The sequence below is a fragment of the Lynx rufus genome, unplaced genomic scaffold (genome assembly GCF_022079265.1).
Source record: "Lynx rufus isolate CCGP_SWC_20201006 ecotype Redwood Valley unplaced genomic scaffold, mLynRuf1.p SCAF_4, whole genome shotgun sequence".
Classification (NCBI taxonomy): Eukaryota; Metazoa; Chordata; class Mammalia; order Carnivora; family Felidae; genus Lynx; species Lynx rufus.
In genome coordinates this window covers 115887418-115908177 of record NW_025814856.1, presented here as the reverse complement: position 1 = coordinate 115908177, position 20760 = coordinate 115887418, and the positions used below count along the sequence as shown (strand labels likewise).

General features: G+C 38.1%; 1 protein-coding gene across 1 annotated transcript in view; it reads left to right on the top strand.

The window, feature by feature from the left end:
* The first annotated feature begins 1202 nt into the window (after positions 1-1202).
* HYCC1 (hyccin PI4KA lipid kinase complex subunit 1) overlaps positions 1203-20760 on the top strand; it is a 106388-nt gene continuing 86830 nt past the window's right edge. The window contains exon 1 of the mRNA XM_047094851.1: positions 1203-1390. The gene's annotated coding sequence lies outside the window, so the exon portion shown is untranslated. The remainder of the gene's footprint in view (positions 1391-20760) is intronic.

Sequence of the window (20760 nt, the reverse complement as noted above, 5' to 3'; positions counted from 1 at the left end):
CCTTTTACAACTCCATGCCTTTGACAATGCTGTTTCCCTTTTACTGAAATCCTCTTTGACTTTCTTCTCTGGCAAATTCCTATTTACCTTTTAAGATCCAGCGCAAACATTACCTTCCTTGTGAAGTTCCCTGACATTCCTAAACACGATGATTTCTTCCTCTGTTTCCCTTGCTCATTGAACCTAGCTCTATTGCCCTTATTACTGTATTTTGTTATTTGCTTATAAAGTCAGCTATGTTCTTGGAAGGGGGATGCTGACTCTTCTAGAGATCTGCTCTAATGGTTATCTAAAATTGTTTGCTTGATGCCTGTTTGAAATCATGTATTTTCTTATTTATGTGCTTGGCATGTCTGAAAGGATCATTTAGTGCTTTAGAAGTCCTTCCCCTTTCTGGTGTAAACCTAGAATGACTTCTTGTCTTCCAGACTGAAGTCCATTTCTCTTCTAATTAGTTCTGACTGGACTTGAGAGGGATGTGATAGGAGGAATTGACAAAGTCCAAAACAGAGGGACTGTATGTAGGAGCTGGTTCAGATGTGCTCAGGTTCCAGTGGCCACACAAAATAGTATGTGTTTGGGAAAGAGTAGGGAGGGAATATGGAGAAAATAAAAACAGCCCATGGAAAGAAGTTGGGGATTTGTGTTTGACTTTTTCCAGGCCAAGGCCAAAAGCAATTAAGATGGGAAGAATTTTTATGACCATTTTGCAAAAACTTACATATTTTTCCCTCCTGGTATTTGATGAGATTTTAATAAATTCTTGTGACTCGAATTACTGGGAAGTAAATGCTCCTGATCAAGAAATTAAAGTATCAGTTAGTTTATCTTCTGCGATCATGGTTAACATCACTTTGAAAGGCTTATTTTCTTCTGAGAGGGCTATAAATCCTATTGGCTCCGATCTGAGAGACTTTCGCCCATCACTGTAATCTAGCCGTGCCTCAAATCGTACAGTCAATCATCTTCCCCTTGGCGCCCCGATCACGCCCATTGATTAGACCACGCCTACCTAAAAGTCTCCCTCCCTCCCACCTTGTCGCTCCGCCCCAGGCCTAGCAGAGGAAGATTCTTATTGGTGAAGAAGTTGTCCTGGTTCCGCCCCAGGGCACGGCGATAGGCCGAGCCGGAGTGGGGCGGTGGTGGTTGGCTGCCTGGGGACGGGTCGGTAGCCGTGCCTGTCAGAGTGGCTGGCGGCAGTGGCGGCTCTCCGGGCTGGGTTGTCAGTCAGTGAGCAGAGGGGGAAGATGGCTCGCTGGGACCCGTTCTGTTAGGAAGAAGGGGGGGCAGGTGGTGCTTCTACTCCGGAGAAAGCAGAGCAGCCGCCGTCGCTGTCGCTGGGAGTCAAACAAGCCGAGGTTCTGGAGGTGGAGCTTGGGAAGCCGCTCTGGTGAGTACGACCCAGCGACCCACGCCGGGCCCCCAGGGCAGCCGGCGACCGATAACTTTTTTGTCAGGGAGGAGCCGGGGCGAGGCGGCGGCGGGGAGGGGACCGGGACTTTGTCCCCGGGGCGGCGCCTTCGTTGGGGGTAACGGCTCCCTCGCGAGGAGCCGCGGGTGGGCGCGAGAAGGCGCTGGGTTCTAGGGGCGTCCGAGGGGCCGGAGCAGCGGGGTCGGGTGAGTGGGCTGCGGCCGGCGGCTGCTCGCCCCGAAGTTGGGCGCAGCCCGTGTGCTGCCTGGGCGGCGGCAGCTTTGTGCGCGTGGACTCGGGTCTTTCTCTTTCCCAGCAAGGAGCAGCCCAGACTCCGGGCGTGCCCAGGGGGCAGCCGCCTGGGCGGGACCCGCCGCCCCTCTGCGGGGAGCCCCCCACCCCCACCCAGCCGCAGCTGATGCTCGGGCCTGGCCTCTCCCACTCCCGGGAGGCTACAGCTGTACGTCCAGTCTAGTGGCTAAAATGGTCACCGTCAACTCTCCCCCCCCCCACCCCCCATCTTTAAAAGCAGCGTTCGCCCTGGTCTTTGGTGTCCCCCGCAGGGCAGTGAGATTCAGAAAGCAGCCACGATTCCTTCCTTGGTTATTACACTGGAGATCCCCTCTTCAGCACTTGCTCCCTTCTTTCTAGGAGTTATTCCGCTCCTGAGGCTGCTTTTAACGTGCTCGAGAATCGTCGGGGTTTTGTCTGAAAATGGTTGCATTGGAAGACCCCAAGTTTGCACGCTTCAGCAAAACTGCGTATCCGCCCTTGAGCGTGCACAGTTGTGCTCTTGTGCCCTCCAAGTTCAGGCATTCCTGAAAGATTTTAATTTTGCCCTAGTGGTTTCGTGCTGCACTGGATCGGGTCTCTGATAAATGCGCTGTCACACACCCCGCAGCGGCTCCGCTCTTCAGGTAGGGGGAGTTTGTTCCACAGGCAGCTACTAATTTCAGAGACCACTGGACAGGCAGTAGGACCAAGCTGTCCTTTTGCAAATTGTGTGTCCTTTGGGTCACACAGTAGTTTTTGGAGCCGATATGCCACCCCTTTGGTTCATGTAACACTTGACAGTTTGAAATTTTCGGCATTTAAAATCTTATCTGCATAAAGTCATGAGGATCGGTGTAACCTTGAGTCAATGTGATAGACCCGGGAGGGTTGTTTTCCATAAGTACATTTTCCTAAAATCCACAGACTACCCCTCCCCTCCAGTTTCTAAGCATCTTTTCTTTGGGTTAATACATTTTTAAGGTTTACGAGATGAATGTTGGTTCCAAACACCATTTTTTTGAAGTACAGGGAAAGGCAAGAAAGAAGAAAAAAAAAAAAAAGGATCTGCTGGGCCAATAGTAGCTTTAAAGTCAGTTATTCAAATAATTCATTTAAATAAAGTGGCTCAGGGGAAAACCATCACATATTTGGATTAAAAATATTCTGGATTTGGCTTATTTTATCCCCTTTTGATTTACTACAGTTATTACCATAGAGGGATTATAAAACCTTTTAGTTATGGACATTAACAGCACCTGGATATAGACACCCAGATAAGGTGTTGGTTGGGTCAGTATGTTATTCCTGCTATGCTTCCTTTCTTTGTTGTGTTTCTATTTTATGAAATCTGCTCTTGATTGCATTTCTCAGAGTGGTGTCGTTTTGACAGTCAGAGTTTAAACATGTCTTATAGTCAACTGTTTTATTCAGGATCCAGTGGCATGATATTTATTTTATAATGAAAATGTAAAAACTTTGAAAAATGTTAATATCAGTACCCTTTTGGGGGTATCATATTTACATTTTGTAAATAACTGAAATTATGCCAAACATAAATTTATTTTGCACTGCCCCAGGCTGAATAGGTTCTATGGCACAAATGAATGGCATAACTCTTGTCATCAAGGAAAATACTGTCTGATGTACAAGACAGATAAGTAACAATTATAATACAATGTGATAAATGTGAATAGAGATATGCCTAGTGTAGGAACATAGCAGAGTAGGAGATGGCTAACTCAGCTTGGATGTAGGTAGAATCAGGAGCACACAGTACAGTTTGGAGATCTGATATAATTTAGCCAAGTGCAGGAGGTCACTAACTTTCCAAGAGAAGAATACAAGTGAGAAGGCAAGGAGGCATGAGAAACTATGGCAATTTAGAGAAGTCATTGTCAATGACAAGTCCGAAGTCAATAACATTGACATTAACATGACTTGAATGCTGGGGTTAGATAAGGAAATGGTGGAAGATGAAAATAGTGAGGGTGGTAGAACTCCAGATCAGGGCATTGTATCCTTGGCTATGGGGATTGGATTGGTGGTGATGAGTAAGAAGCCATTTAATGAATTTTTGTTTTAGATCCTCACTCTACTAGAGTGTAGTAGAATCTGACAGGTACTGTTACCTTTGGGAAGAAAGAAGGAAGAATCAGGACCCTGAGGATTTGACTTGGTTCTAGTGATTGGAAGTGAGGGAAGATGGAGGGAAGATGATAATTTCTATTTTGGGTTTTCTGAATCTGAGGAAGCTGTGGAGCATTCAGGTGAAGATGTCATTAGATGTTTGGATCCATGGATGTGGAACTTATAAAAGAAATCAGGATTGCAGGGCAGATCGGCGGTTGAATTGAAGCCGTATTGATCTGGTGATATTGAAATGACTCAGGGAAAGGTTTTAGTGTTGTAAAAGCAGTGGCTAGAGAACAGTCTGTTAAAAAGCAGAAATGGGTAGAAGAATAGCGTGAAAGAGATAGAAGAGTGCTAGTTAGAAAGGTAGGAGGAACATCAGGAGAGATGCTAAGGATGGAGAGAATTTCAGATAGAGGGGAATGGGTCAACAAGTTTGAATGTTGTGAAGAGGTGTCAAGGAAGGAGAGGATTCCAGGGACCTAAGGATCAGGATTCCATAGGTGGCTTGAACAGGTACAGTTTTAACTGAGTAGGGTTCAGAAACCAGTCTTTGGAAGATTGAGAAAGAATGGGTGATGATAAAGTAGACATGCTTGAGTGAGGCATTTCAAGAAAACTGAAGAAGGGAGAGGATGATAGCTAAAGAGCAGTGGTTCCCATCCTTAGCTGCACATTTCCAACCATCTGGGGAGCTTTTAAGAATCTTGGTTTCCAGGGGAAAGCCCATACCAATTTGAGGTTGAGGTAGTACCCCAGGCATTAGTATTTATTTCAGCAGCTTTGTTGAAATTAATTGGCATTTAATAAACCACACATATTTAAAGTGTGCAATTTAATGTTTGCCATAGATTTATACTTGTAAAATCATCACCGCAGTCCGAATAATGAACATATCCATCACCTACAAAAGTTTTCTTGTGTCCCTTTGTAATTTCTCCCTCTCATCCTCAGGAAACCACTGATCTACTTTCTGTTACTATAGATTAGTTGGACAGGTATTTTAAAGTTCCCTGGGTAATTCCAATGTTCAGGCAAGGTTGAAAACCACTGAAGAGGGATATAGATTGAAGGAATGTTATGTTTGTTTCTTTACATGCATAAATAAGGTGAGAAGTAAGAAGTAGGAAAGATGAGATATTTACTGGAATTGAGTCCCCAGGGAGATGGAAGTGGGTGAAATTCAGAGCTTTGACAAATAAGAAAGGAAGACAATTTGGAAGTAACAAAGAATCTGATGTTAAAGACAGCACATTTCTTTGTTATCAGCATCCAAGTTGTCATCGTGTAGTATCAAGACTGATTTTCTAAAGTATTCAAACAAAGTTAGAGAGCATATTAATATTGTGAAAATGGATGCTGCTCAGGAAATCTCCCTAAATGGAGCCTGGGACCCCTGGCACCACCATGTAATGCTTTGTCATTTTTTGGAGGGGAGCAGATGGAACTAACAGTTTGACTATTGCTTGTTACTGAGAGCCAAGTACTGCCAGAGTCTTTTTGGCCCTGTTGGAGTTAGGCTGCATATCTGCACTGAGGAAAGAGAATATTTAACATTTGAAAATCTTCTGTTTAAAACATCTTTTTGCTCAGAAGAAATTCTGTTTGCTTGCCCTTTGGATATATGCCTTTTAAATACTTTGGAGAATGAAATCATTTCTATGTCTCCCAAATGAGACCAGGAAGAGTTGTGATTAGGGAGTTGTCAAAGGCCCATACTTCCTATCCTGAGAAAGGTAATATTTATATCCCCACCCCCTCCTCTTTTTTTCTTTTCTTTTTCCTTTCTTTTATTTTCTTTCTTTCTTTCTTTCTTTCTTTCTTTCTTTCTTTCTTCCTTCCTTCCTTCCTTCCTTCCTTTCTTTCTTTCTTTCTTTCTTTCTTTCTTTCTTTCTTTCTTTCTTTCTAAACCTTCTAAATCTTTTCAGATTACCTTAAAAATTTTTTTTAAGGTTTTATTTATTTTTGAGATAGAGACAGAGCATGACTGAGGGAGGGGCAGAGAGAGAGGGAGACACAGAATCTGAAGCAGGCTCCAGGCTCTGAGCTGTCAGCACAGATCCCGACATGGAGCTTGAACTCACAGACTGCGAGATCATGACCTGAGCCCAAGTCAGATGCTTAACCAACTGAGCCACCCAGGCACCCCTTCAGATTACCTTTAATTCAATTTATTAAGATCTCAAAAGAGCCCCAATGGAGTTTCAAATTAATTTTTTTGAGATAGTTGTGATACCTTTACAATATTTTCATCATTTCTTCAAGTCATTAAAAAAAAAAATAGTATTATTTTTATTAGTAAACTCTACCCCAACGTAAGGCTTGAACTCGTGACTCCAGGACCAAGAGTCACATGTTCTACTAACTGAACCAGCCAGGTGCCCCCAAGTCATTTTTTAATGACTCAGTGTTTTATAGTTTTCCTGATGTGGTTCTGCCTATTTTTAAAGTATATTTTTGGTATTTTAAAACATGTTGCTATTGCGAATGGAATTTTTTTCATTGTATTTTTTTTTATTTAAAAAAATTTTTTTTAACATTTATTTATTTTTGAGACAGAGAGAGAGAGAGCATGAACAGGGGAGGGTGAGAGAAAGAGGGTGACTCAGAATTTGAAGCAGGCTCCAGGCTCTGAGCTGTCAGCACAGAGCCCGACGTGAGGCTTGAACTCACAGACTGCGAGATCATGACTTGAGCTGAAGTCGGACGCTTAACCGACTGAGCCACCCAGGCGCCCCTCATTGTATTTTAATGAGGATTGCATATTCTCAGTGGAATATAGAAAAGTTGGTAATTTAGGTATACTGTTTTCTAACTGGTCATTTTATGAAATTCTTTTTTTTTTAAACCCCCAAATAGGGCTTGAACTCATGACCCTGAGAGCAAGACCTGAGCTGAGATCAAGAGTCAGATGCTGAACCAACTGACCCACCCAGGCACCCCCATTTATAAAATTCTTAATTTCATTTTTTTAAGTTTATTTATTTTGAGAAAAAGAGAAAGCGTGTGTGCTTGTGCATGTAAACAGGAGAGGGGCAGAGAGAGAGAGAGAGAGAGAGAGAATCCCAAGTAGGCTCTGTGTTGTCAGTAAGAGAGGTAGAGAGAGAATCACAAGTAGGCTCCATGCTGTCAGTGTGGCGCCCAATGCAGGTCTTGATCTCATGACCTTGATATCATGACCTGAGCAGAAATCAAGAGTGGATGCTTAACCAACTGAATGAACACCCAGGTGCCCCTAAAATTCTTAATTTCTTATAGTTTTTATTGGATTTTGTGATACAGCAGTTATAGCATTTGTAAATGATGGTAATTTTGCCTTCTTGCCAATATCTAATCCTTATTTTATTTTTGACATTAAATGTCTGGAGTGATGTTAAATTATATTAGTGAATAGTGAGCATCTTTGGCTCACTTCTCATTTGAGTGAGAATGCCTTTAGGGTTTCACAGTTGTGTATTCTTTCTGGCAACTTTTGTTTTTAGCATGTTAAGGAAATAATCTTCCTTAATTCCTTTTTGGAATTGAGATTTAATTGGAAAAGATATTAAATTTGATCACATACCCTTGTAATGTACACTGAGATGATCATATAGTTTTTCTTCTTTTACCTACTGGCTGATGAATTATATTAGAGGACTTCCTAGTAGATTTCACCAAACAATTGCTGGTAAAGGCAACTTGGTAATAGCATACCTCTTTAAAGTAGTGCTAGATTTGATTGCTATGTAAGATTGATCTTTAGTATTCTTCTTATATTACCTTATATATTACTAGCTTCGCAAAATAAAAAAAGAAAGAGAAACCTTCCATTTTTCTTTTATATCCTCTGGCAATTCGTCTCTTCCTTAAGGTCAGAAATAGTTTAGCTATAAAAATGTCTAGGCCTTTTGGATTAAGTACAGTTTATGTACATGCACAATTTTGAGACATAAGTAGCATTGTCCTTACTCTACAGATTAACTGAGATTCAACGAGGTTTAAAATACTTGTTCAAGATCAACAACTAGTTAGTGGTAGAGAGTTTAAGTTGAATTCCTATCTGATGCCATAGATCATGTGTTTTAATCAGTACCCTAATTTTTTCTTAATCAGACTCTTCCCTTATTCTCTATTATTGAGAAGTTAATTTAATCACTTTATTTGAGTGTCTTATTGTTTTCCTTTCTGCCCAATTAGTCTCAGTTTTTGGTAACCCTATCATAATTATTACGGGTCGCTCTATGTAATATCATATCTCCTGCTATTTTAATAAATACATCCAAGTGTGGTTATGATAGAAGATCCCAGAATTGAAATACAATAAATGTATAATGTACTTTATATAATTTACATTTTAATTTAGTGCAGTTTCAAGATCAATTTGCATTCCTGAATCCTGTTTGTACCTTGTAAAGAATGTTAAGTGCAACACAGATAAAAGATCAAGGAATTTTGGAAAATAGTACTTTTCCACTGTAGTTTAAACATTTGTCATTGTTGAGGCTTGCATCAGAGTAGCCTTTTAGTAGTAAATGTTAAGTGATATTTGTTTGGTGTGTGTTTTCCTGAACAAAGAGTCTTTGATTAGCTGATGAACATTAGTTGCTTTCTCATGTAAATGCTTAAGGATTCATTCAGTTATTTGTACTTGACTTAATGAAAACATTGTATATGAGTTCTTAAACTGTACTATGAAAGTTATTTGAGGCATCAGCTTTTGGAAGATTTGCATTTATTCTTTTATAGAATGATGTTTAGGCTTGGAAATTTAAAAGAATAATGTAAGCCTTAAAACTGCCTAAATTGGGCAAGCAATTACGAACTCTATTTTAATCTTTTGGAGCTTGCCTGGTTTTATTTGTTTGTTTTTTCCCTTTTGAATGTAAAGAACATTTCACTAATTTAATTAGGGTATTAGTTCTAAGCAACATACACATACTGTACTCCCCTGCTTCTGCCCATGGGGGCATAGAAAGTTGCCAGTCTGACCTCTTTATACTTGCCAGGTATATACATTCCTTTTTCAACTTAAAGTTCAAGGTTCCTGCTGACTTGTTAATCCATAGATATTACTGTGGTGGATGGAGTGGCAACATAGCCTCCCAGGCAGTGCGCACTTTTGTAGTGGAAAAGCAGGGGAGACTATTCTGGGAAATTATGAACCTTCAAGTGGGTTCTGATAAGGGAATAGAGAGGAAGGTGGAAGTGTTTTAGGAATCAGGAGGGGAGGGAAGAAGTGTCAAACTAAGAAAGGAAGTAGAAATGTGCATATGGAATGGACTATTCAAGAAGTACAGAAAATCAGAATGGTTATATGGGTGATAGAACCAGAATATTGAGGTCAGTGAAGTCTTCTTAGAGTTTCAGAAAGGAATATGCGTGTGGCAAGGTTAAAGGGAAAGAATATTGAGAAAAAAATCAGTAGATTGTCATTTCTAAGGTGATGGAAAGTATACGATGAGAACCAAATACATACTGTAAAGGGGGTTAAGGAATAAATTGGTGGTGATAATTGGAGGCAGTAGCAGTAGATGAGGCTACTAAATCAGAAAGTTAATTGGTGAAGAATAAGTAAGTATGGAAGTAGCTAGAGAGCATAAGAATCTAATGAAGCCTCCCTTCCATCACCCCTCTCCCCCCTTTTCAGAAACTGTAAGCTTCTGAGATTCATTCTCAATTGTCCAATTGATAAATATTTTGTTAGTGACAATTAGAGCTATTGTTATTGAACATCTATGGTGTGCTAGTGAAAACATTCCTGTGATATAGATGTCATCACTACTTTTCATGTTGGAGGAAATTGAGACTTAGAGAGTTTAAGTAATTTGCTGGAAATTGGGCATGAGTTTTTGGACTCTTTTTATTGTGCCATGTTGCTTTTTCTATTTGTTGAGCTGTGTCAAAACACTAGAGGGGAAGGGTGTAAAAGGACTATAAGGTATGATAGTCTCCTAATAGAAAGGAGTGGAAGAGAAATTTTAGCTATGTTTGCTATAATTTGTATTAGCTATGTTTTGTATTTAAAATATTAAACAAATTTTTTAATGTGTTTATTAATTTTTGAGACAGAGAGAGACAGAGCATGAGCAGGGGAGGGGCAGAGAGAGGGGGAGACACAGAATCTGAAGCAGGCTCCAGGCTCTGAGCTGTCAGCACAGAGCCCGACTCGGGGCTCGAACTCACGGAGAGTGAGATCATGACCTGAGTTGAAGTTCGACGCTCAACCGACTGAGCCACCCAGGCGCCCCTTAAAATATTTTATAAAAGGATTCCTTTCAACACACTTCTCTACCATATATATATATAACATTTAATTAAAAAAATTTTTTTAATGTTTATTTATTTTTGAGAGAGAGACAGAGTGTGAGCAGGGGAGGGGCGGAGAGAGAGAGGGAACCACAGAATTTGAAGCAGGCTCCAGGCTCTGAGCTGTCAGCACAGAGCCCAACGCAGGGCTCGAACTCACAAGCCACAAGATCGTGACCTGAGCTGAAGTCAGACGCTTAATCGACTGAGCCACCCAGGTGATCCAACATTTAATTTTTAACAAGCCCTTTTCTGGGGGAGCTGATATGCTTTTTTTAACAAGGGGGAGCTGATATGCTTTTTTTTTTTTTTTTTTTTAAATCCATGATAATGATAGGTTGAGGGGAAAGGAAAGACAGGCTAAGAAAGGTGATGTCAAGAAAAGTAAGAGTAAAACTTAATTCTTTTCACTATGAGAACTTCAAATATGTTATACAGGTGTATGTTATACTCAGGAAGGCCAGCCTCTTGGTGGAAATGGTGTTGAGCTTGTTGCTGATGTAATCAGGGCAGATACTTTTCATGTCAACAGATTATAAAGCTCCAGAGTTTACAGTAATATTATGTGATTTATGGCACTCGAATTCCATCAGTCAGGAATTGGTTATTGGCAAAAGGGTCCAAACAGATGTTCTGTTTTCTGTTATAAACCCTTTTTTCAGAAACAATGCATAATTGAAAAAGAAATGCTTAAACTACTTTAGGGATTTTAAACATTCTTACAGGACTTTGAAGTACTTGGGGAGGAATCAAGATAGAAATTTTTGTTGTACTACTTTTAGTTTCATATTCAGCTGCAAAGCAACATCTAAGTTATACTTTGTTATACTCATATAAAAGTTGATATTATTGAAAACTTTATTTAAAGAAAAAATGTAATGTTTATTTTTGAGAGAGAGTGAGAGACAGAGAGAGAGAGAGAGCATGCGCACAAGCAGGGGAGGGTCAGAGAGAGAGGGGCACAAGAGGATCCATAGTGGGCTCTGTGCTGACAGCAGGGAACCCAATGTGGAGCTTGAATTTGCAAACTGCGAGATCATGTCCTGAGCCAAAGTCTGAAGCTTAACCAACAGAGCCACCCAGGTGCCCCTTGAAAACTTTATTTAAAAAAATTTTTAATTCAGTCTCTGCTAAAACAAATTGACTCTTACCCCAGTTAATATGCATTAGCATGATCATACTGAACTATTTATTGCTGCTTTGCTTTCTATAAGTTTTAAACCAAGATAAACAACTATTTTAATAAGATCCACCAAGTTTCTGATTGAGAAGAACCGAGTAGAATTTTGTAGTACAGTCAAGATCTGTCGCTTTTGTTATTATGGCTCTGCTAGCACACATTGCCATCATTAACTATGTTTACTTGCATTTTCTCATTGCACCTTCCCTTTGCCCCCATCATTTTTTAATTGAACATTGGAGCCTCTATTGGTGGACTTTATTTATTTTAAATGATTATTTATTTATTTTGAGAGAGAGAGAGCACAGAGGGGCATAGAGAGAAGGAGAGAGAGAATCCCAAGCAGGCTCCATACTGTCAGCTCAGAGCTCCAAGTGGGTCTCGAACTCCTGAACTGTGAGATCATGACCTAAGCTGAAATCCACAGTGGGATGCTTAACTGACTGAGCCACCCAGGCCCCCCTCAGACTTTATTAACGGTTGAGAGTTTCATTCCAATATACGAAAGGGCAGTGACTCACTCTAAAACATCAACCCAACCCACAAGTCAACTGGAATTTGGCTCCCTTAACATTTCTCTCTTCCTTTGTCCTCAACACTAGAGCAGATAAAACTGCCACTTAGAATGCAAAAAGCTTTAAAGAAATTAAAGTAGAGCTGTGCCTCGGAAAGTGTATTTCTGTACGCTGTAATTTTGGGGAAAGAGAGAGGAAAAAAGACCAAATGGTAACAAAATGATTCCAAGACAATATTTACATTGGGCTTTCTTTTATATTCCTCCCCATTTTCCTCATAGCATTTGTTATTATTTTATTTTATTTGCCTATATCCTGATTTGCCTTGCTTTGTTTCAAAAGGGATTAAAGGACACTCTCTTCCACGTTTACTTGTCTCCTACAGTGAACTGAGAATCCCTCAGGTCAGGGACTATGTCGTATTCCGCTTTGTAAACTTAGCATCTAGGACATATAGACATTCAATAGTTTATTAATAAATGGGTGATATTTAAAAACCTCTAGTACAAGAAAAGAGAGATTACTTTCTACAACCCTACTTTATTGCAGCTTTGAAAGTGTTAATGGGCTGAATCGTGTCTTCTGTCCCCCTTTTTATATATTGAAATCCTAATACTCAGGACCTCAGAATATAACCATAATTTGAGATAGGGTCTTTGCAGAGTTAATTAAGTTAAAATGAGATAATTAAGGTGGGCCCTAATCCAATATGACTGATGTCCTTATAAGAGGAAGTTGGGACATGACTTCTACTGACAGAAGATGATATGAAGACATAGGGAGAAGATACAAGCCAAGAAGAAAGGCCTGGAACAGATCCTTTCCTCTCAGTAGAAGCCAACCCTGCTGACTCCTTGATTTTTGGACTTTTAGTCTCCAGAAATGTGAGAAAATAGATTTCTGTTGTTTAGGCCACAGTCTATGGTACTTTGTTACAGCAACCCTAACAAACTAATATTGGTGACTTGTCTGCTTGGATTTAGTGAAATCCCAAATACCCCTAATTTGCCTGTCCCCAAGGATCAATTTGCAATGCTGAATGCCAGAACCTTAAAACTTTGACTCTTCCCTCAGGCAAGACAAACAAGGTAGAGAGAAATTTGGATGGCTCAATGTAGAAAGTAATAACTATTTGTCTATTTTCACCTCCCCCCACAGTACAGTCAATGGCAAGCAGCTGGCTGATTCTTTAGTTCAATTGGATTTATTTGGTTTGGCAAGGAAAAAGTGTTTATGGGTATTTTGTGTTCTTAAGTGTTCAAGAGCCTCTGCCAATAGACCTGGTTGCTTTTTCAGAGTAGAAACTGCAAGAGGAAGACTGAATAAAATACTTTTTAATTTAATATTAATTTGAACTAATTGCTTGTACGTAATGTTAGCAACATTACTTTGCTTGTGTTATGATCAATAGGAGCAGAGTAATGTATCTTTTGGCTCATGCCTATTGCTTTGATAGTTGTCATAACCCCTGATCATCAACCAGTCATATTGAGTTGTCTCAGTTATTGTCAGCACTTTGTCATCACACGCTTTAGCCATAAGCTAAATATATATGCATTTTTTGCCACTTATTTCTTGTTTTTTAATTGGATTATATATTAAATCATGATGTGTTAGTCAACTCTTACAGTGTTTTGAGATACTTTGCTGAAAGGGAAAAATTTGAACATATACAAAAGTAGAACACTTGCCCTTTCATCATTTGGAAGCAGATATCAGAGTTCTGAGAATAGGGTAAACTAAATTAACTAGTGAACTCTGTGTCACCCTGCTAAAGATGATCTTGCTTAGTATCCCATAATGCTGTGTGTCCATCAATCCTAAATTCTGGCCAGTGAGCTATACGTGTAAGTTAAAAGGGGCGCAGGGAAGGAAGTCTCCCTTAAAAGAAAGGAGGACGTTCTTTTGCCTGCTTAACTTCTTTCCTGGAAAGTGGGCAGGATGGCTATGGTAGCCATCTTGGAATGTGAAGTAGCCTTGAGGATAGCAATTTTGCTAGGATAGTAGAGCAAAACAGGCAGCTGCCACCATACTAGCCCTGGACTGCCACCCTCTTCCCATTCATTTTTGATAAGAAGGAAATAAACTTTATCTTGTTTAAGTCATTGTTACTTTGGATTTTACTATAATATACACTTAATTAAATTTCTAAAAAAAAATGTCATTTAATTTATAGTAATTAAAATAGTGTAGTACAGATGCAGGAATAATCAAAAAGATCATTGAAATAGAGTCCAGAAACAGACCCAAGTATATGATAATTTAATATATATTAAATGTATCAATTCTTACCTCTGGGAAATGGTTCAATAAATGGTGCTGGTATAACTGGTTATTCATTTGGGGAGAATAAGTTACATTCACACTGTGTGTATGTATTTAAAAAAATCCAGAAATATTAATCATTTATCACATAGAAAATAAAACTCTGGTTACTCTAGAGGAAAACTCTGGAGAAAAATTTTATGAAGCAAAATTCAGTATTAATAAAAGAAATGATTATCAGACTTGAGTACATAAAAATGTAAAACTTTCTATACAATGAAAATACCAAAAACAAAGCTAAAAAGCAAATGACAAAACTGGGGAAATATTTGCAACATTTAGAAAGGATAGTATGTGATAAACTCTACAAAATTTGAAGGAAAAAAATAGGCAGAGTATATGAGTAGACAATTCACAGAAGAAGAAATAATAAACATTTGAAAAGATTTTAACAGAAATGCAAATAGATGTTTGCAATGTGGCTTTTTTGGCCCATAAAAATGGCAATAATTAAGAAGATTAATAATGTCTATAATTGGTTAGGGTATAGGGAAATGACACTTCCATCTATTCTTAATGGAAGTATAGCATGATATAATCTTTTTGGAAGGCAGTTTTAACCACAAGTAACCTTTGATCCAGCATCCTGAGTCTATCCTGTAGAAAAACTTGGAGAGATTCAGGAAAGTTTATCATAGCATTGTTCAGTTAGTGAAAACTGGAAACCGCCATTTTAAAGGGCTGGAAAAAAAATTTCAAAAATGGGAAATATCCCTAACTTAATAGATTTAGTTAAAATTGTAATATTCAGAAGGTTTTTTTCTCCAAAAGACTGATTTCTCTATATGTGTTCTGAGGTATATTAGTTATCTGTTGCTGTGTGACAAATTACCCTAAAACTTAGTAGCTTAAAAATAACAAAGATTTATTATTCTCATGATTTTATGGGCAGTTCTGCCTTTGTGTAGCTAAAATCAATCTAGTTGAAATCACTTGTGCAGCTGCATTCTTCTGGGGGCTTACATGAGGTTGAAATTGCCAGGATGGCCTCTCATCTTCCAAGATCTTTCTCCATGTGGCTTCTCATCCATATGCCTATCCCTGAGATTTTATAGCATGGTGGCTACTTTCTAAGAGAAAGTATTTCAAGAGGACATTCCTCAGGTGCAAGCACTTATTGAGCCTCTGCTGGCATCATGCTTCCTAAAGTCCATTCACCAAAACAGGTCACATTGCCAAACCCAGTACCAGTGTGGGAGAGGACTGCACAAAAGTATACAGACTGTTGAAGGCCATAAATATAATGGTAATAGTCTACCACACATGGATTAAAACACCATCACCACCAACAACAAAAACAACGAAGTCCAGGTCCAGAATATATTAGGTAAAAAAAATCAAGTCGTGGAGAGAGTGATTCTATTTTTTTTTTTTTTTTTGGTGAAAAAATCAAAACACAATTTGACTATCATATCATATCAGTTTGAATGCAGGTGCAGTTTGAAGATTCAGCTGTGTCCTATTAAGCCAAGACGTTAAAGAAATTTATGAAAATATGAAGCAAAACCATTCTTCTCAGTAACTTTTTTGTTTGTGGGAAAATTGTTACATTTATTTATTTATGATTATTTTTTATTTGAGTATAGCTGACACATAATGTAACATTAGTTTCAGGTGTGTAACTTAGTGATTTGACAAGTTTATACACTATGCTGTGTTCACTGCAACTGAAGCTACCATCTGTCCCTTACATTGCTATTACAGTGTCATTGACTATATTCCTTATGCCCTGGTTTTTATTCCTGTGACTTATTCATGGAGTATTGTTATTTTAAATAAAAACGTGTGGGGCACCTGGGTGGCTCAGTCAGTTGAGTGTCCAACTTTGGCTCAGGTCATGATCTTGCAGTTTGTGAGTTCGAGCCCAGCATCGGGCTCTGTGCTGACAGCTCAGAAACTGCAGCCCACTTTGGATTCTGTGTTTCCCTCTCTCTGCCCCTTCCCTGCTCATGCTCTATCTCTCTCTGTCTCTCAAAGATGAATAAATGCTAAAAAAAAAAAAAAAATGTGTTATGTTGACATGTACTGGATTTATTGTAACAAACGTTTAAAGTTTTGTCATAAAAATTTCAAACATGATAACCATCAGTAAATATAACTACCACCATAACAAAAGCTATTTGGGATTCTCAATAATTTTTAAGAGTAAAGAATTTTCAGAATTGCTGATTATATAGTATATGCATGGAAAAGAGTTTGAAATAATACACAATGGTACAACAGTGCTTTCTTATGAAGAGTGGGATAGCAACAGTGAGAAGGATGAACATTTCTTTTAATTATGTGGGAAAGATCTAAGAATAGCAATTAAAAAAATCTCTAATATAGAAAAATATTGATGAAGGTGGGAGATCAATGTTTTACCAAAGTGTTTATATTTTTTTGTTTTCTTTTTTACTGGAAAATTTGTAATTTGTTGTAGTTGCATAATAAACAGAACCCTTCTTTTAAATTCTACATTGCTGATTTTGTGTAATTCTGATGATCTTATGATGATTCTAGCACTTGCAATTATTCCTTTGGAAAATAAAGGTGCTACCTTGTTTCAATTTTTCCCTCACTTATTTTCCTCACTTCCTTTGCCATCTGGATTATAGGCTCCCATAGACACAGAGCATATCTTACTGTTCTTTTGCTATTAATACAAAGTAATAGGCATAGTTTGCATTATACTCAGTAGGCACTCAAGGGCTTGTTGAATTATTCACGTTGCAATTTGAATGCATAGTAATGTTTACTTTTTGTATAAGTAAAAACATTGTGTGAGTTATCCACATAACTTCCCATCCTATGTCTGTTTTTGCCTGGTCTTGTTCTCTTTCTTTGTTCCCACTCTGTCCCTGCCTGGCCTATAGTCTGGATAAATTGTATGAGCTAGACAGGGGATGAATAAAAATTTGCCATCTTGAGGTTCTGGTTTACTGAATCCGTAAAAGCATTACTAAGCACCATACTACTTACTACTTATGCAATATCTTGAATATTGTTGTTGAATGCTCAGTGAATGGTATTGAGGTAATTTTTATCTTTTGAAATGTTTATACTTATCTCTTAAAATCTTTAAGTTCAAGGTTGTTTTCTCTGGTAAAGCTAATGACATGAAGTATGTATGCATCCACTCCCAAGAGCCACATTAATTATTCTTATAAGATAAAAGAGCATTTTCTTTAAGTAATGTAGATAACACATAGTAGTTTGCATGTTGGAATATGAACATAAGGGCAAAGTGAGACAATGGAGGTAAATCATTGTGTTATAAATAATTTATCTCTACTTTGCTGATGGGGAGGTCAGACTTGAAAATTTCAACTTAATGGTATTGTCTTCATTTACAACAAGCAAATACTTTTGTTACCTTCATAACTTTAAATTACACTGCCTACACCACTGCTTTTATTTTTCTCTCCATTAGATCCCAATGAAAGCCCTGGTGTTCAATGATTTCATTCCATTGGAATTATTTCCGGTTTTGTTTTCCTGAACATTCATCAGATTCTTTGTTGTAATTCTTGTATACTTTTATTGCTTTCCTCTTCGATATTTCTCCTGTTTCCTGTTTCATTGAGTTCTATTTCATTGGCCCTTTTGGAACCTTTCTCAGCCTAGACCTGTATTCCTTCTCTATACTAAACATTAAAAATGACTTTTCACTGTGAATATTTACTTAGTTTGGGGCCTCCTATACTTAGTGTATGTCCACTTTGGGAAAAGTCATTTATTGTTATTGCACTCAAAATTAATACGTGGGTAGCTTTTCAAGAGATCTCTAGCTCCGATTCCTTACTTTTTTTGTAGTATAAAATTCCTTGCATTCAGGGTGACTTACTGCATACCATGATGTCAACTACCATGGAGGGCTAATAATAAGGTAAATATTACATTAAAAATTCTGAGTAGAATTCAGGGCCCAAACTATAAAGATTCAAAGATTTATTCTTATTTATTCAATGGCTCATGAACCTGTTATGTGTGAGCCAATTTAAAAAGGCCAATTGTAACTTAGATTTTTTTTTTTCTTTCCAAGATTTTATGTTCATTCAAGTTGGCTAACATATAGTGTAGTATTGGTTTCAGGAGTAGAATTTAGTGATTCATCACTTACATTATAACACCCAGTGCCTATCACAACAAGTGCCCTCTTTAATGCCCATCACTCATTTAGCCCATCCCCCCACTTCCCTTCCCCTCCAGCAACCTTAACTTAGATTAAAAAAAACAATTTTTTTTTAACACTTATTCATTTTTGAGAGACAGAGCAGGAGCAGGGGAGGGGCAGAGAGAGAGGGAGATGCAGAATCTGAAGCAGGCTCCAGGCTCTTAGCTGTCAGCACATAGCCTGACATGGGGCTTGAACTCAGGAACTGTGAGATCATGACCTGAGCTGAAGTCAGACGCTTAACTGACTGAATCACCCAGGTGCCCTGACCCTAACTTAGATTTTTACAAATTGATTGGGTCAGAATGAAAAAGGTGTTGGGATTTAGCTGAGTTTAAGCATAAAATGAGCTATTTCTGTGAGGCTTGATTGTTAAGGAAAGTTAAAAATTTTTAGGTCTCCCAGATTAAAATGTGCCTCATAATCAGTTTGTTAGATTTCTTCTGGGGTGTTATATTTATAGTAGATACTAGATATGTTTACCATTCTACCCATGCACAGCCCCTTCTAAAAAACCAGTCTCTACATGAGTCTATATCAGTGATCTTAACTGTTGGACCCAGGGGAGATATCTTCCCATGCACGGCCAATCTCCAGCCTGGCTAGTAAGTTGTAGTCAGGATCAAAGTAAGGATCTGTCACAGTCAGATTTATTTAAAGAATTTAGATTGTGGAAATTAAGAAATATAGATTTGGTGTAGAGGAGAGTGTGTGCCTAGAGCAAAAAGACCATGATAGTTAGGACTAGAATATCCATAATGGGCCATAGGTAGGATGAGTAAGTTAGGAAGCCATTCAGCAAATAAAGAATGGCACTGAGAGAATCAGAGGAATTAAAATAGACTGCCTTTAGAAGATAAGGATTTAAGTTCTAGTTTCTGGTTTTTTAGGTTCAATTTCTTTAAGCCCCTTTTGTGCTACAGTTCTCGCTTTGGATTTCTGCAAGATTCTTTGCAAATATTATTTTTTTTTTAATTTTTTTTTTTAACGTTTATTTATTTTTGAGACAGAGAGAGAGCATGAACGGGGGAGGGTCAGAGAGAGGGAGACACAGAATCTGAAACAGGTTCCAGGCTCTGAGCTGTCAGCTCAGAGCCCGACGCGGGGCTCGAACTCACAGACCACGAGATCATGACCTGAGCCGAAGTCAGACACTCAACCGACTGAGCCACCCAGGCACCCCAAATATTATTTTTTTTAAGCTAGCATTCAAGTAGCCTTGACTAAAATAATGTGCAGTTTATTGACAAATTAGATTTCTTTTAGGTAAGAGCAGCTAGGATGGTGAAATCTCCGGGAACCCCATCACTGAGATGAGCCACTTCTTTTTTACATTAACGTAACATATGCCTCAGTGGTTCAACGTATTTTTAAGTGCTCTATTTTATACTGTGGTTTGTGATGGGTTTTATGAACTGTGGCTTCCTGGTGGAGTGAAAATGTGTTTCTTGGTGGTTTTATTATATAGTAAACCATCTGTAGTCTTTATCTTTCCCCCCACCTTTTGTAGAATGGTAGAGTTTATAAGCTCCAATATTCAGGGTTATTCAGGTTAAAGGCATTTTACAAAGAATTATGCTCTGTATTTTGCCATCAGATTAATAAAAATTATCCCTTTGGAAAACATCAACACTTTGAAAGCAACCTATATTCATCCTATGGTTTGAGATATGGGTATTGGACATGTGGGTTCTGTGGTCTTCTACGTATATCCTTATCTAACATTAAGATAGTGTATTATCTGAAAATGTCTAACAGTATAATAACATTTTATGAAACTTTGTTTTGAATAACTTATTTTTATATATGGATGTAGGATGAGGAGGCACTTTAAGAATCTTTTAATTTATTCCCTAATTTTCACAGGGGTTTTACTTAAAAATTTGTAGACAGATGTGTAGAGAAATCTATCACAGTCTTAAAGGATTTTGGAAATTGTATGTTTTCTCTCAGGTGCCTGTTTTATATTGAAGTTCCCAGTAATAAGAGTTATTAATTATTCTATCAAACCTGAATCCCTTATTGCATCATTTGACTTTTAAAAATTTATATTATATTAATTGTCTAAAAATTTGCAAATATCTTATACTATAAAGCAGAAAAATCAGATGAAACCTCATTTTTTCTTAACTGAAAGTTTAAATGGAATCATTGACCTCTCAGGAGAATTTTGAGGTGTTGGCATCAGGATATATGCAAAATGAGGTTGTTTATATCTAATGAATAAAAGTAATTTTTATGTAGTATAGTGGCAAATGTGATGGTTACTGTGGTATTTTGGTTTCATTGATTAAGCGTAGCACTTATGATAGGGTGATTATTAGTGAGTTTTTTTCTCCAGACTTTGAATTGTATCCAACCAGTGCACAATATCTGCCATTATTAACAATAGGATCAGACAAAAAAAGTATACATATGCAGAATATAATTACATTTATTGAACATTCATAGATTATGTCCTAGTTGCAATGGGTTTTACTATGAG